Here is a 15541-nt window from a genome sequence, read left to right as displayed (position 1 = left end):
CCACAATCATTTTAAAATGCTATCAAGATAATGAAGCAACACTTTCTGCTTTGTAACTTGAACTCAAAATATTTGCAGCCATGTGTGCTCACACCATATACATATCCTAGTGTTAGCTGATTGGAAATTTTATTTGTTACCACCACAACTGGAGTGTATGATACTGGAAACTGGAGCCGTGTCCCTTTTCCACTTTTATTCCTGGTATTGACAGAAATGATGCTTTTGCTTTGCACTATGGTGGCACACGTGGTGAGATAGTAATATATTCATGCTAGAAGAGTGGGCAATGGCGAGATCACAGAGGTGATAAACAGATATGATAAACACTGGAAAGTGATCACTGTAATCCAGGCCATTGCTATTACTGTTAAATTTTAGCCCAAAATTCCAAGCTCATAAATCATTCAAATAGTGGTATAGGTATGGGTGCTCAGATTTTAAAAAGTGAGCATCAACTGATAGATGATTCCTCATCTATCATGTTAGCTAACTGGCTAATCCTCCATCTCTAAGCCACAACCCATATGGACACCAGTTCATGTCCTGGCTGCTCCATTTCCCATCCAGCCTCCTGCTTCTGACCTGGAAAAAACAGTGGAGGATGGCCCATTGCCTTGGGATCTTGTCCCCACATGGGAGACCCAAAAGAGGCCCCTGGCTCCTCCTGACTTTTTATCAGCTGAACTCTGGTGTGACAGCCATTTGAGGAGCGAACCAGCAGGTGGAAGATCTTTCTGTTTTCTCTCTGTAAATCTGCCTTTCCAATAAAAATAAATAAATCTTAACAGGAAAAAAAAAAAAGCTTGTGATTTCTAGAGTAGATAGACATTCTGCATTGGAATTTCAGACAGAAAGGCAGGATCATATCAGAATCTTAAAAACCTATGCTCTCGGGCCCGGCGCCGTGGCGCAAGTGGTTAAAGGTCCTCGCCTTGCACGCCCGGGATCCCATATGGGCGCCGGTTCTAATCCCAGCAGCCCCGCTTCCCTTCCAGCTCCCTGCCTGTGGCCTGGGAAAGCAGTCGAGGACGGCCCAAAGCTTTGGGAACCTGCACCCACGTGGGAGACCCGGAAGAGGCTCCTGGCTTCGGATTGGCATAGTATGGCCGTTGCGCTCACTTGGGGAGTGAATCATCGGACGGAAGATCTTCCTCTCTGTCTCTCCTCTCTGTATATCCGCCTTTCCAATGAAAAAATAATAAAAATAAATCTTAAAAAAAAAAAAAAAAAAAAAAAAAAAACCTATGCTCTCCCTTTTGCTCCTGAGAGAGGCAATCTGAATATTGGCGTTCCTTTCTCTTAGACTCAGTTGTTGAACTCTTATGCCCTATGAGGTAGATTCAGATCTGAAATTATTATGATGATGATTAAATCAGAATTGAAAGATCTTTATGCATGAAATTGGGGCCCTTCTACTGGAGGTTTATTGACCTTGGCAGCTTATTCTACCACTTGGGGTCACAGGAAGCAGGCTGTAAGGGAAAGTATCCTTCCTCAGCTGTTTATCAGCTGTGTCTTGGTCTTAGACTTCTCTGCTTCCAAAATGATGAGAAATATATTCCTCTTTTTTACCAGCCACTAGTATATGGCATTTCTTGATAGAAGATAGAACAAATAAAACACAACCATTTTTCGTTTTACATTGTGGTTTCTAGCTGTATCTTCTACCCTACTAAAAGTATCAGTAAGTACATAAAAAGTAAACTCACTGTTATTCAAGCACTTTATTTTGCCTCAAAGAGAGATTCTAGTACACTGAGCAAGATAGTTTTAACAACTGTTAGTTTTTTATTCAAACATTATTTTTTTCCTACTGTGTTTTAGTAGTACACTAGAATTCTCAAACATGAATCTTTGCTTATTTTTTTAAGGTGTGTGTGTGAGTTCTGCCTTGTCATTGAGTAATCATGATGTCTTAACATTTCTGATTAGACAGACGCAAAATGGACTAGAAAAGAGCACAAACTTATTTTTCTTTTACTACACAGTCCAAAGTGGTGGGAGATATGATGGAACAATATTATATTCCCCTTTCTTGCAGGTGAACAAAAGAGTTAGGAAGTATAACTTTCCCCAGAAAATTAAATCCAGCATATTGAAAGTTGGGATTGTAGCACATGCATTACAAATAATCACTTAAGCTTTAAATCTAACTAAAGGACAATTGTAAAACATTTGACAAAGGTGAAAGGGGGCCCATGGGAAGCTATATTGTTTAACAATAACAAGTATGATACAAAATGATCTCATTTTACAAGTTGGAAGAGCTGGGAGGGGCAAGGTGCATCCTGATTCATATGAGCCATGGTCCAATCAGTGACTGCATGGGAATAAAGGTTAATAAAGTAAAGGAAGTAGACACTGACATTTCAAAAACTGAACAGTGCAGCAGAGAACACACATGGAGACAACAAGATCAGACTCCAAATGTGCCTGTTTAATGGATTCTATTATTCTGAAACCACCTTATTTTCACACAGACTGTTTATTCACACAATCAGCATTCATTAAGTATTTACCATTTGCCAGACACAAGAATTCCTCAGGGAAAGGCAGAAAGAAAGTGAAAATGCTCTTTGTTGATAGTGCTTCAAGCTGTGATTTTCACCTGATTTCAGTGAAACACATGACTTAGCTAATATTGCTATTAGACCAAACTGACATAATCTTCCACTTTGTGGGCAATTTTAAAAGATTCATCCTAATAATCTATAGCCTTTGTGTGAGTTATGGAGGTATTTTAATAACTGATTAGCACCCTGGTGACTTTTTTTCCCATTCCCCTAAGATAACATTTTCCTCCTATTTGATTTTAAAGTGAATATATCCCTTTACAACCCCCCTAGGACTTGATTAAAATATCTACAATAATTATTGCTCCATGTTATATAGGATGAAACTATGATCGCCCTGGTAAACTGAGAAGTGACCTGGTACAGTACAGACTTCTTGCAGAAGTCAGGAAGATATCTTAAATTTGGAGTAGCAACCCTCTCTGTCGTAGCTGTACTCTATAAATAAGCTTTTTCATTGAGCTACATCATGAAACAGTATAGAATCATACTATCTTTCCTTTGTCTGAGGTGAGGCATCCTGTTCTCAATCCTTCAGCTATATATCGTACTGAAGACATAATATGTTGCTGCCTCCTCACCCCTCCACTCCCTAATTTCTCCCATTGCCAAAGGAACAAATATATTGGTTTTTATTCTTTTTAAACATTTATACATTTTACCTGAGAGAGACAATACCAGAGTATGAGAAGACAGAGAGACAAATGAAAATCTTTGATTTGCTGGGTTACTCCCCAAGTGGTTGCAATGGCAAGAGCTGAGGGGATCTGAAGGCAGAAGCTTTTTCCACATCCCCCACATGAGTACAGGGGCTCAAGAAGTTGAGCTGTCCTCATAACAAGGAGTTGCATTGGAAGTGCAGCAGCCAGGTCTTGAGCCAGTGCCAACGGGATGCCAGAGCCCCAAGCAGAAGATGAGCCCAGTATGCTACCACACTAACCTGACATAGTGATTTTGAATGTTGCTAATAGCTATGAAACAGTTATCCACCTTAGGTCAAAAAACATAATCTCTGGTGATGGGAAACAGCCACCCACTTGTTTAAGAAACCATCAGCGTGATTCTCCTGCAGATCATGTTTAAGAACAACTAAAGTAAAGCAGTGTTTTTGACCTTAACTCTGTATCAAAATAGAGACTATCAATATCCAGTAATTAACATCCAAATTGGCACTAAATTATCACTAGATACCTCAGTCCTACACCTAGTAATCTTTACCTTATTGATGGACAGTGCAGCCAGATAAATTTTCATTTACATGAGTTTGGTAGGTATAATTAAGAGTCATTCAGCTTTAGAAGAATTATTCTAAAGTTAGAGATTTTCATGAAATTTCGATGATTGTTAACAAAATAACTAATAAGTTATTCTAAGGTTAATAGTTTTTCACAAAATTTCTTTGATTGCAGCATATGAAGACTGTTACTGTACCTCTTACCTTCAAAGTTAAAGGTAACTTCTATAGAAATGGCTTAAAGAGTTAAGGTAAAGTGAATAACTGACCAATTGATCTTAACACGAATACCAAAGAGATGTCAGTACTTGGAAATGAACATGAAACCACAGCTGTCATTTGAACATACAACTGTACAAATCCCCGTATAAATTATTTAGTACAATATGAGGGCACTTCAAAAAGTTCATGTAAAATGAAATTAAAATATATTAAACTCATGGGGCCAGAACCATGGCATAGGTAGGTTGAGCTTCTGCCTATGGTGCCAATTTTCTATATGGGTGCCAGTTTATGTCCCAATTGTTCTACTTCTGATTGAGCTCCTACTAATGGCATGGCAAAGCAATGAAGGATGGCTCAGATCCATGGAGCACTGCCAAGAAACATCTCCTCACTCCTAGCTTCTGATCAGCTCAACTACAGGGATCTTGCCATTTGTGCAGCATACCAGTGAATGAAAGATATCTCTCTCTCTGTCTCTCCTTCTCTCAGTGCAACTTTGACTTTCACATTAAAAAAACAAATCTTTTAGAAACATTTTAAATTTGTTGTTTGATTTAATTTTGATTTTTTCAAGTTATTTAAAACAAAAAGTATGATTGCTATGTACCCATCTTTTTTTAAATTATCTATGCATAGTGTTATATCCTGGCATGGTAAAATGCTCAAAATTTATTTTTGGTAAAAACATCCCAAATCCTATATTTTATGATTTCATAAAAGAACAAATATACAATACATTGGTATTATCTATGGTTGCTCAGCTGTACAATTGGACCCTAGAATTTCTTACTTCTGGATTATTATATCCTAGTACCCATTAATTAGTTTCCGCCCCCGCTCCCCCTTCTTCCACCCAGAGCCTCTGGTAACCAACATTAGACTTTTTAACTTTGTATAGCATCTTCCTTCATTTTTTAAAGCCTGCACCTGACTGGAATCAGGTGCCATGAATCTTCCTGCTATTGGTTTATTTCACCTAATATTATAAACTCCAGTTCCATCCGTATTGTTGAAAATGACGAGGTTTCATTCTTTTGTGTCTATCTGGTACTCCATTGTTGGTTTCGTTGTAATTCATTTTTTTCCTTACCATTTGGATGGTGACAGTGTTTCTATTTGTTGCCTGCTGTGTATGAATAAAGGGTATAAACTTGGAAGGGGAGGGCAGATCTCTATTTTTTTTCAAAATGTGAATTTCTATATATTTATCCCCAATTTATCCCCGAGTTATATGGTTTTTCTGTCATGCCCCGTAATTTGCACAGAATTTTAGAGTATGCAATTTTTAAAGAAGTATGCAGTTTCTTTATGTTCACACTTGTTTTCTTGGTAACTCTCAATACCTAGGCTAGGAAAGTCATTTTCTCCTAGGCAAGTGACAACAGAGATACAAAGTTGGCTATTTTCTCAATATTGTCTAAAATGTCTGTGTCCACTCTTAACTTTTTATTAAAATGCTCCTGATTCTATTCAGTATATCCATGTTATACTTGCTGTCAACCATGTTCATGGTCAGGCCTCTCTTACAAAAGCAAGTCAACAGGCCTAATCCTTTGCAGGCAGGTCTTGTCTGATTTTCCAGTCTTATCTGTGATAAGATCAAAGTAGGTGATGACCAACACTTGTGCAATATCAACACCACAGACACACATATCGATGGCCCTCCTGGAAGCTCTCAATCACAGTTGTCCTCTGCTGTGCTGTCTTTTCACCACTCAGCAGAGCCACCAGGTGGCCTTCTTTTGAGAACTCTGCCGCCAGCCAGCTGGTTGTTTTGAGAATTGTGGCCAGAGATATTGACTTGAGTGATGGTAATGACCCTTTACAGGTAGCACGAAGTCTGAAACTTTTCATCTCTGTCATTTGACAAAACATAATACTTCTTGATGGTGTCTGACATCTTTTTCCAAAAGCTGCTCTTAATCATAATTGAGACCACTTTCTGGGCAAAACTTCCACACAGAGTCTTCATAGGTGGCAAGGGAAATCATCATCTGGCCCTTCCTCAGAAGCGTCCTCTGGGTATGGATGCTCTGACTCAGGTGGCTGTGAGTGAATATTGTCACATCAACCTGTACATAACAAATCCATTCAACTTCTTGGGGGTCAATGAACTTGACTTTGGAGCACCTGCCCAGGAGAGTCTCCAGATGCTAATGACAATCTGCTCACTTACCTTTTGAACTCCATTGCAATGTATTGCCCTGAACAATGTAAACCAGCTTCAGTTCAGGATAAAATCTGCACATCTGCTCAATTAATTTTCCCATTTGAAGGGCAAATTCATAATGTTGGGGAGAGGTACAGACATTGTCTGTTTGCAGGTTTTACTTGGCTGAACATGGCCAATACAAAGGCAGTTGTTTTTCCAGTACCAGATTGTGGCTGAGAAACTCAGTTCTATGGGAGTTCAGGAAGCATCCAAGGTAAAATGTTCTCTTTTATCTTGGCAGGCAGTTTTGAAATCCATTGTGTAGGCTCTCATGAGGCATTGTAGTTTCTAGAAGAGATCTTTAAGACTTCATCAAGTAGAGTAGGAAATTTGAATCCCATTACTAGGCTGTCACTTGATTTATGAACCATGTTGCTTCTGAATCTGTTGAGCAGGGAATAAACAGTTCTGCCCTCTTTCTTGTGGTTATCTTTTCCACATTAGCATGGATCTGGACAATAGCACCATCAGCACCTGGTTCAGTTTTTTCCTTCCTTAACATGCCAGTTGCTCACCTTGCCTACTTGGAAGATAAATAGAAGCTAATTCAGCCTCAGACCTGGCCAGTAGCCCTTAGTCTTTGAAACTTAGCATAGTGGTTACCCTGAGATCTCTTTGATAGACTGATTTATTTCCTTAAGATATTAATCAGAGGAATTCCTAGAACTTATGTTTGTTTTGTGTTAATTTATGGAACTTCCATACTATTTTCTCAATGATTTTCTAATTGCATTCTCACCAATAGTATTCAAGTGTCTTCTCCATATAATCACCAACACTTGTTATCTTTTGGCTTTTTAATAACCTCCAATTTAACTGCAGCAAGGTGATATTACATTTTGGTTTTGATTTGAATTTCCCTAGTGATTAAATTGCTGCATTGTGTGTGTACCTGTTAACCATTTGTATGTGTTCCGTTGAGAAACACATGTTGAGTTCTACTACACATTTAAATCAAATGATCTTTTTATTCATTTATTCTCCATTGAATTGTTTGACTTCCTTATATGTTCTGGATTTTAGCCCATTGTCGATGTACAGCTAATATTTTCTTTCTTGTTATAGGTTGTGTTCTCACTCTATTGACTATTTCCTTTGCTTTACAGAAGCTCTTTGGTTTGACAATTTTTTATTTGTCTGTTTGCTTTGGTTTGCAGTGCTTTTGGCTTGAGAAAAAAAAATCCATACCCATTGAACATCCTGAAGTGTTTTCCCACCCAAGGTTTTCTTTCAGTAATTTCTTTTTCAGGTCTTACATTTGGATCCCTAATACATTTTTGGTTTGTTTGTACAAGATATGAACCAGAAATATAGCTTTGTTTTTCTGTACTTGTATATCCAATTTTTCTAATGCCATATATCTGACTTTTCTAATGCACATTCCTAGGGTGTTGGTCAAAAAGAAGTTGGCTGCACGAGTTCATGTTTAGGTTTTTTTTCTATTCCATTGGTTTATGTATATGATATTCATGTCAATTAATATAGTTTGGTACTATATTTTTAAAGCCAAGTGATGATATGCCTCATGTTTTTTCTCCTTTATTTTCTTTTTGTTTGTTTGTTTCAAAATCACTTCAGCTGTTTGGGTCTTTATCGTTCCATACTAATTGTAATAATATTACCTTTAGTTCTATGAAAAATGTCATTGATATTTAGATAGGAACTATAACAGTTCTTTAAATCCATTTGGGTAGTGTGGACATTTTAATAAATCATTTAGTCTGTGCAGGAAAAATGGGAATGATTGAGAGTAATAAGATAGGAGAAATATGATCTAATAAGTACAGATCCTATTGCCTTCATTTATGTAGCATCCACCAATATGACTCAATTGCTTGGCTCTCTGGAGATATGCCATGTGTCCCATCCCTCACTAGCTCCTTTCCTATTCTCTTTCTAGGGGCCTGATTCATTTTCGCTGTTCTTTCATCCACTCCATGACAAGACCTTCGGCCCCCTCTGTGTTTTTCTCCCATTTGCCTCTTGCTCGAGTCTTTAATACGAACTGCGAGAATGAGACACAGTAGTTTTTCCTTTGACTGCTTCAAGTATTGGAGGAAAAAAATAAAGCAGATATTTTGATTCTTAGGCAGAAAAATACAGGTAGGACATAGTTGTGGGCTTAACTCTGGATGGAAGTCAGGTGGAGTACTGCCCAAAACAGGGAAAGATGGAAGTGAAAGACTTTCTGATTCTGAAAACCAAATGATACGTAAAGTGTGTATGGGTGCAACTTGGAGTAATGGGAATCTTCCAATTAATTTTTTAAAATGTTTAAGATTGGCAAGTTGGGGAAATTTTTTTTTTTCTTAACAAAGGCAGAATGAGCTCAGAGGAGACTCTGATGGCAACTAATCCAGTTTTCTTCTTACTTTTTATTCTTCCACGCAGATGATAGATAATTAACAGTGCAGAAGTCTATTTATGAGAAATAATTGGTTTGCCTCTGCATACCAATTGTATTTCTGGGTTTTTTTTTTCTAGCAGCAAAGTTTTTGAATGTTCAATAGAGACTGTTTCTCTGCCTAAAGTTATCTATCACATTTTCTATGTAGCATCTACCATTTGCTGTTTTTTTTTTTTTTAGGTTGTGTTTTTTTTTTTTTTTCAAATAAAGGCTTTTTAAATCACATAGGATCAGAGACTGTGATATACCTTCTGTATTAAAGTCAGAATCTGCAAGAGAGGGCTGGAGGAAGAAAAAGCGGTAATTTACAGGTAGATTAGTTTCTAGAGAAGCTAAACTTTTAAGCTGTCAGTACAGAATCATTCACATCATCCATGTGCATTATTGCACTATCAATAAGTCAGAAGTTTGGATTTCTGAACGTTCCTTGGCTTAGTCTTTGAATGAGGTTAATGGTTTGGACTGTGATTCAGAGAAAAGGGAGAGCTGTGAATGTGTATGAAATGTAGTGTTAAGGCCCTCTGGATAGCAGATTACCCTTTCCTATGCAGTGGACTGAAAAGATCTGCTTCTTTCCACAATGTGAACCATTTACTCTTCTCTGAAGACTAGCATGTTTAATGTGGCTAAAATAACCTTTTCTCATTCCTTAACCTCATGAAAAGCTTTGCTCAAGGAACATTTCTCAGTCTGGCTTGGCTTTGCAGAATAGAGAGGGAAGAACAGGCTCTAAATATTCTTTCTGTTTTTCCTCTTTCCAAACTTAAGTATCCAAGCTTGAAAGAATTTAAGCATTTGATGTGACATTTTGAAATGTTAGAACTTACGTAGGTCTGTTCCAAAGTAACTTTGTTTCCCCCAAACCAAACAAATTCATAGAATAATTATTGGTTTCCACTTATTTCAGTGAAGCTATATTCTCTAATTCTATTTCCACTTAATCCCAAGTACGTTGCAGTCTTTACTCAAGATACACCAAATTCCAATGCATGAAAATATATTAAAGGTTGGCATAAATGTTTGCAGGAAATGCCAAAAATACTGCTACAGAAATGCTCCAGGCTTTTATTATTATTATTATTGTTTTGAAGAAATTGTTTTACTTCTAGTGAAACTCCTAGTTTGAGTGATTAATGAAGCCACAAACTCCTGAATCAAAAGAATTTTCGGTGGCCTAGAGGCTAAAGTCCTCAACTTAAACGTACCAGGGATCCCATATGGGCGCCGGTTCTAACCTCGGCAGCTCCACTTCCCATTCAGCTCCCTGCTTGTGGGTTGGGAAGGCAATCAAGGAAGGCCCAAAGCCTTGGAACCCTGCACCAGCCTGGGAGACCTGGAGGAACCTCCTGTCTCCTGGCTTTGGATTGGCACAGCACCAACCCTTGTGGTCACTTGGGGAGTGAATCATCAGACATAAGATTTCCCTCCCTGTCTCTACTCCTCACTGTATATCTGATTTTGCAATAATATAAGTAAGTCTTTAATAGTTTGGTTTTCAATAGGAAACTAACTTGGCTTTACAGATTTCAGTAACTAGAGCAAATGACATGTTGGTTTTTTTTTTTTTTTTTTGCATTGATGAGGACATTGCGTTTTCAGTTTTCTCTGTGCTATGTTGTGTTTTTCTTGTCCTCATTATATACATTATCAGTAGATGACTTTTGTATTTATGTTTAGAAAGAACTGCAAATTGCCATTCACACATATGAAAGACTTGAAGTGTCCTTAGTAAGGCGTCTTAATATCTACCAGTGATGAAATATTCTCCAGATCTTGTTTAAATTACATGTTCTCCAGAATTTGTGTGGATTCAGTGGCAATCATACATGTAGTAATAATTACCAGGTGCTACATGCAGACTATTATATTTTTATTGCATTATTTCTGATTCTTCTTCCAATAGCCTTCAAATTGAAGTATTATAATTTCTGTATTGGAATTAAGATAGTGATTTTGAGAAGTAGTTTGATCAGCATTAAAAGTGTTACAGACAGCGAAAGTAAGGATTTGATTAACATTTTTTTTTTAAGTCTTGCCTTTTTTTCTTTTTTCCCCTTTATTTGCAGCATGATTACTGTCTAGCATAAGCTAGGTCATTCATTATTTGGGAGAAAACTCAGTCTCCCTGTGATGTACTCACATTTTTATACTTGTTAGGCTTGTGAGTATAATACTGTGAAGTCCATGGAAGTAAGGGTGACATTTCCTTGGCCCTTTGCTTAACCTTTTGGTATAAACAGTGTTTTCAGCACTGTGCTTTGAGTGTTTGCAATACACATTTCTTTTTTTGTTTTTTTTGTTTTTTTTGCCTTCCAGTGAACAGAGTATGTAATAAATATTTTTGAAAGGCTGAATAGATACACGAATAAATTGACTGACTATATCTATTGACTGTGAAGGTACAGGGCCGAGCCTAGTCCGGATTTCTAATTCAACCTTGTTGTTTCTTAGCTGAGTGATTTGGAAAAGACATTTAACTCAACTAAATCTCAGTTGCCTTATCTGTGTAAATTGAAGGGTTTACAAAATCGATTGAAAAAGAATGTGAAAGAATTTGCTAAACTCAGTATAAATATTAATTGCTTTGTCTGTTAAATAATGTGTACAGCCTGGGAAAATGATTTCTTATACAAGCCTGGTATTAAATGTTCATATCTCCTGTTGGTACATCTAGCAGCACCTTTCAAATATTTTTTTGCTTTCTTATGCCATATTTTAATAAATATATTTTATTTTGCAACAGCATATTATGCAGTTAAGAAGCCACATTGAAAACTGTTGGAAGATTATCCCCAAATAATATTTCAACTAACTTATTATATATGTTGACCTTCTCTATTCTGTTTAATTTGTTGTATTCAAATAAAATGCTGTGTGTTGAGCATTAGATTGCATTTAAGATCCACGTTTTGTTGAAGAGGAAGTACCATTCTGCATTAAGCACTGTAATTCTCTGTTCTACTAATAATGCTTGACTAGACCCGTAGTACCAGAGTCTGCAAGTCAGATGTTTATGTTTGCATGTTGTTGAGGGTTGTGTTAATGAAGAAACTGAAATATTTAGAGGTTCATCTGTCTGACTCTTATTCATCTATCCACTCATTTCTATAAACCAAACCTCCCGCTTACCTGATAATCACATAATTTTATAAAATAACATTTTATAAGAAATGAATATAATGCTTCCACCTTTCCTTAAGATTCACCTCTGAAGGGTTTTTATCAACTCTGCAGTCAGTGACCAAACACACTTAAGATGAGCCGAATATGAGCCGATGACCTTGATAATATGTAACTGTTGGCAGCAACAGACGGTAGATGAACAGCAAATGGCCATATGATATTTTTTCATTTTTAAAAAAAGTAACTTGAACTTGATTTTGTTGAACCTGTTATGTTAAATATGCCACACTTATATTACTTGCATAGAGTATATTATTGTTTGGAAGAGTTCTGTATGCTACTGATTACTTACCTCAAGGAAGTTTATGAAGAGTGGATACTGGTCTCAATGAAACATTAAAAGGTTGAAAACTTAGCGAAAATAAACCATTAATACAGATGCCTAATAACAGCAAAACCAATGGCAAGCACCATGACTGATTCAATCACCTGGCTATTGAGGGGCATTTGGGCTGCTTCTGATTGTTTTACATAATACATATTCTTGCATGAATAATTGCATGTATCATTTATTTCATTTATTTTCAACTGATTAATTTATTTGCAAAATATTATCAAATTATCATCCATAGTTGTGCAAATTATATTCTCACCAGTAATATGATATCTGTTTTCTTATACTCCTCAACACTGATAAAAATCAAACTTTTCTATTTTTGCCAATTGAGTGCGTTAAAAATGTCGTACCTGTGGAATTCAATTTCTTTTTCCTCTTTTTTGGGATGGGACTGAACATGTTTCCATAATGTTGTCATTTGCATTTTCTTTTATGTGAATTCTTTGCTTGTTATCCTTTTCCCATTGTTCTGTTAACTTTTGATCTTTACATTTTTTTTCTTTATTGAAGATACACTAAGGGATTATTGAGGGTGGCTTTTAAAAAGGACTCACTAATTGTCACTGTTCTAAAAATACAAAAGAAACTCAGAAAATACCCCCACAGCTCAATTCCCACTACCCCCTCTACATTCTCCCCAATACAAATCATTTTTATAAAACCGAAAACTTAAGTTGAGCCTAGTCTTTCCATAAATAGTACAGCTATGAAACAGGAGAGAGCTTACTCATTTTCAAATTATGTCTGTTGAGCCCTCTCATCTGTAAGAGATAATAGTCTCAGAGAACTCAGGCCTCTCTGGTGGTTTAGCCATCGCTGGCGTAAAAGTGCTTTCCACGGTGTTAGGTTTGCTGCGTCGAGAACCTTCAAGCTTTTTTCTTAGGTCTTTGCTTTTGAATTATGGAGAGGAGGATTGCAGCTTCTCTCTGTAGATGGATAATGCATTTCATATTTCTTTGGGTTTAGCTTCTTGCTGGCTTGCGAAAAGTAGATGTTATAAAACGTCTGACTGCATGTGGAGAAGGCAAATCATTGCCAGTGACATCTGTCTAGGCTATGGCAATATTTAGGTCTTTCCTGAACTTCTCTCTCAGTTCTTTATACTTGGAATCTGGACTCTTACAGAGAGCACACCAAGTGGCATAAAATTCAATCAGCCTGTCTATGTGTCCATTATTCACTAGTTCATCAAAATTCTCTGTTGCAGGTCCAACATTCCTTCTGGGGTAGACACAAATTTTAGCTATCTCTTCAGGTAGTGATAATAGTAATCCTGCAGGAATCTCTCAATGCCTTATCAAAACACATGAATGCCTCCTGCATGACAATTGCCCCTCCTTTAGCATTTCTGATAGCAATGATTGCCAAATCCAAATTGAAAAAGTTAAATGTTTTGTGGACTGCTGCAACAGAAGTGACCTTGTATCCAGTATTCCAGTATGCAAGGGTTTCTTTGCCTTTGTAATTGTGTCTGTAGTAATTCTGTTCTTTTACATTCTTCTGAATTCCACATCACAGCAAGCCATCACACTGTATCAAGTTTTTATCATCTTCAGTCCTTGAACCATTTAGAGCTGATTTTTTGGATAAGGTAACAGGTGGGACTCTTGTTTTATTTCTGCAGGCTAATATCCAATTCCCCAACAGCATTTGTTGAAAAGACCCAACTTTTCATGAAGTTATTTTCAGTTCTGTTGTCAAAGATTAGTTGGCTGTACATGTGTATTCTAGGGTTTCTGTTCTATTCCATTGAGCTTCTTCCTGTTTCTGTATAAGTACCAGACTGTCTTGACTACCACTGCTCTTTAGTATGTCCTGAGATCTGGAGTTGCAACAGCTTCCTCCAGCTTTATTTTTATTATTATGGATAACTTTAGCTATTCATGTTCTCTTGTGGTTTTAGAAGAATTTATCATTTCAATTTCTGATAAGAATATTATTGGGTTTTGGTTGGGATCTCATTGAATCTACATATTACCTTTAGTAATGTGGACATTTCGATGATTTTGATCTTGCTGGACATGGCAGGTTTTTCCATCTTTTAATGTCTTCTTATATTTCAGTTTTTAATGTTTTCTAATTTTTATCATAGAGGCCTTCCATATCCTTGGTGAGATTTATTCCAAGGTATTTAAGATTCTTCTCCACTATTTTAAAGGGAGTTGTTGTTAGATAATGACCACTGACCACCTGCCCGCTGGTGGAATAATATCGGCAAGTTGTTCAGAGTTGTGATGAAAGCTTTATTGGAAAATCCACTCCTGGGTCCCCTTCGCACAGAGAGGAAGGAAGAGGAAAGCAAAAAGGGCCTCTGAGATACATGTGGAGGAGTTTTATACCCCTCTAAACACGTGGACGGACAAAGGGGCTGTCTGTGTCCCAGCTATGTAAGGAATGTCCATTCAGGTGTGCCATTGGCTAACTGGAATCCTGCCAGGTCGGTGATGTAACTGGCTCCTGTTCCAGGCTGAAGCCTGGGAGACATGACTGGTCTGGAGCAGATCAGCCCCTCGTCTCCAGTGCCCTGGGCAGCCATCAGTTGTACTTAAAGATTCTATCTCAGCCTGTTGTGCTTGGTTTTTGTTTTTGTTTTTGTTTTTTTTTTAGAATTATTTATTTTTGTTTAAAAGTCAGATATACAGAGAGGAGAGGAGACAAAGAAGAAGATCTGCCATCCACTGATTCACTCCTCAAGCAATTGCAATGGCCGCAGCTGAGCTGATCTGAAGCAGGAGGCCAGGAGCCTCTTCTAGGTCTCCTGCCAGAGTCCAGTTCCAGGCTAGTTCAGAACTGGAGAAGGGTGTGTGTAGTAGGTGTAGAAAACAAATGGACCACTACAATTTCTGGATCATAATGGACAATGCAAGAAAGCTGTCTGCTTTATTTATACAGAAGCCTTCACAACTCTGGCACCAACTTTTCACACCTGGTCAAGTGGGCATTCCTAAGGATAGTTCTGCCAATTATTTTACCTTGAGGCAGGATATCAGCCATCCTAATCCTGTGGTCAGGAAGTTCTCAATAGATGGTATAAAATCAATCAGTAACATTCCTATTACAATCCTCATTCTACAGCTTAGTCTTGAATCAGTTAAGGGAGGAAATGCATCACAGAAGCAGGGAGCTAAAGATCAAGGAAAGAAAGAAAGAATAGATTCCTACTACATGTAGGGACTTAACACAATTGATTAGCATATGGTCAATGAGGGAGGAAAACCCCAAGCATAGGTTCCTGCTACACCCTTGATTACCATGATCAATGGGGACAGCATGAATAATAAAAGGCCCTTTTGCTAAGACATTATTAGCAACACCAACTTCCAAGCTCATATTGATAGTAAAGACCAACTCCACAGAGGCAGACAAT

At 37.4% G+C, this 15541-nt stretch overlaps 1 pseudogene; it reads right to left on the bottom strand.

Moving 5' to 3' along the window:
- Window positions 1-5402: 5402 nt before the first annotated feature.
- On the bottom strand, window positions 5403-14212 carry LOC121145315 (annotated as a pseudogene).
- Between the last annotated feature and the right edge of the window lie 1329 nt (window positions 14213-15541).

This window comes from Ochotona curzoniae, unplaced genomic scaffold (genome assembly GCF_017591425.1).
Source record: "Ochotona curzoniae isolate NIBS_2020 unplaced genomic scaffold, NIBS_Ocur_1.0 scaffold_3223, whole genome shotgun sequence".
NCBI classification, from domain to species: Eukaryota; Metazoa; Chordata; class Mammalia; order Lagomorpha; family Ochotonidae; genus Ochotona; species Ochotona curzoniae.
Note: the sequence above shows the minus strand (reverse complement) of the source record. Positions and strands in the feature narration are given on the sequence as shown.